Raw genomic sequence first — 2,081 nt, 5'->3', positions numbered from 1 at the left:
TCACTTCGTTTTCTTCGGCCAGTCTTTCAGAAAAGTGTTTCTATATTTCTCAGTTTGATAGTAATCAGAGTCAATGGGCCCTGGTGAGTCATTTAAAGGTGAGGAACACGTCTTCATTAGACAGCGTCACTGTGTGGACTCTTTGCTTAACACCTTTGGAGCACCAGGTTGGTTTCAGGGGTTTCACAGAAGGGTCCACTGCCTGATAGAGACCCTCACCCTCAGCCAATGTAATTTTATACTTATGCCATGGGCCCACTATGGATGGTCGCCCATCAAAGTCCTTCACTGGCAACATAAAAAAAAAAAGAACAGTTAAAACAAATTTGTGGCATATAATATAAATAAGAAAAGAAATGGTCTAATTAAATGCTTCACAACAACTCACCTCAATATCTCCTTCCTGAAGTGGACCTCCAGAGTCTGCAACAAAATAAAAGCACAACAGTGTTATTTAAACATATATTGTTTAATATATGTCAACAGATATATTTTATGAACATATTAATGAGGACGGAAGGATGTACATGGCCTTCAATCTGTAAAATTCTGAGCAGACAAAATAATTAACCAGGACCAAGCATTATATAGGTGTATATTTTCTATTTGTGTCAAGGGAAAGAAATTGGAATGATATAAGGATGAGAAAATGACGACAACATTTTAATTTTGGGGTGGAATATCCCTTTAAGTAAAGCGGTCCTTAACCTACGGTAGCAGCGCACATCAATAGCATAGAAGTCCCCCTGGTGGTAAATCACGAGAACATCTCTTTCACCTACTGACTTCACCACTCGTCTGTCTTGAATGATGTTCTCTTTCTTCCCTATGAAATGAGTATGTCTGGATGCAGCTGCCACGTCAATCTACAACATTATAAAAAACAGATTAATAGACAGAAAGATAATAGACATTAGACGAAATCTATTACATTACACATTTTAGGTAATATAAGACTACTTTTTGAATACTTTTAGATTACTTTTGACCTAACTTGTGTATTACATTGATTTAAAAAGGATAATCTTGTGCGATATTGATATAAAAATACAAAGAGAAAGAAAATATATTCCATTTGTTGTTATCAAAAACATGAAGTGCATTAAACATTACATTACATCAAGGTTTCCCAAACTTCGTTCGTGGGCTTAATGGAAAGCTAATAATGAATTAAATCATAAAAATGTACAATTAAAATAAATCATTTTAAAATAACAACTCATTACCTTAAAAACAGATGTGAAAGAGGTTTGGATGCAAAAAAAGAGAGAGAGAGAGAGAGAGAGAGAGAGAGAGAGAGAGAGAGAGAGAGAGAGAAACACTGCATTACATGTAAATAAAAAAAAAAGTAAATATGTGCATTTTATTTTTTATATGTGCATGTAAGACTTAGTAATACATGGTTAAATAACACATTGAGTGCTAATTCAAATAAAAATGTATGTGTATATCAGTATAATGCAATGTTGAAATGCTGAAAAACACATTTTTGTAAAGCCAGTGTTCAAATGCTGTGTGGCCTCTCATTTTTCTGTGTAATTATAGCCACCTGACTAGTGACTGGTCTTTATGTGAATGTCCACAAAACTGAAAGACTTTCCGAATGTACATAAGAATCAGGCTATTTTAGAAAGAAAAATTTAAAAGGTGAAAAAGAATTAGGAAGAACTAATAATTTATGAATAATTTATTGCTATAGTGTGAATAATATGTAATTATGTAATCAATAAAAATGTAACTGTAGTTAAGTGCAAGTACTTAATTTTTGGAATCATTTGCTACACAGCACTGGTCACGTTACATTGTATAGCGCGTTGTTACCTAAGGTATGCAGGCTAGTTGTTGTCCAAGTTGATTCTCCCGCCTGTGCTGCAGCACGGGAAATACCGAAGGCAAACGCACCTTAACTTTGTCAAATGTAAAAGATCAGGGGCCTAAACGTTGCGTACGCACAAAATGGGCATGGAAATGTGCGTACGCAATTTTCCACGCACATATCGGGATTGATAAAAAATAGGCGTAAATATGTGCGCACCGTACGGACACTCTATGCGTACGCACTCTTTTACTGGAGTGAGCGA

At 35.2% G+C, this 2,081-nt stretch overlaps 1 pseudogene; it reads right to left on the bottom strand.

Annotated features, from left to right (window-relative positions):
• Positions 1-2,081, bottom strand: part of LOC107686405 (Rieske domain-containing protein-like) — a 5,804-nt pseudogene continuing 3,723 nt past the window's right edge.

The sequence above is a fragment of the Sinocyclocheilus anshuiensis genome, unplaced genomic scaffold (genome assembly GCF_001515605.1).
Source record: "Sinocyclocheilus anshuiensis isolate Anshui unplaced genomic scaffold, SAMN03320099.WGS_v1.1 scaffold1207, whole genome shotgun sequence".
NCBI classification, from domain to species: Eukaryota; Metazoa; Chordata; class Actinopteri; order Cypriniformes; family Cyprinidae; genus Sinocyclocheilus; species Sinocyclocheilus anshuiensis.
Note: the sequence above shows the minus strand (reverse complement) of the source record. Positions and strands in the feature narration are given on the sequence as shown.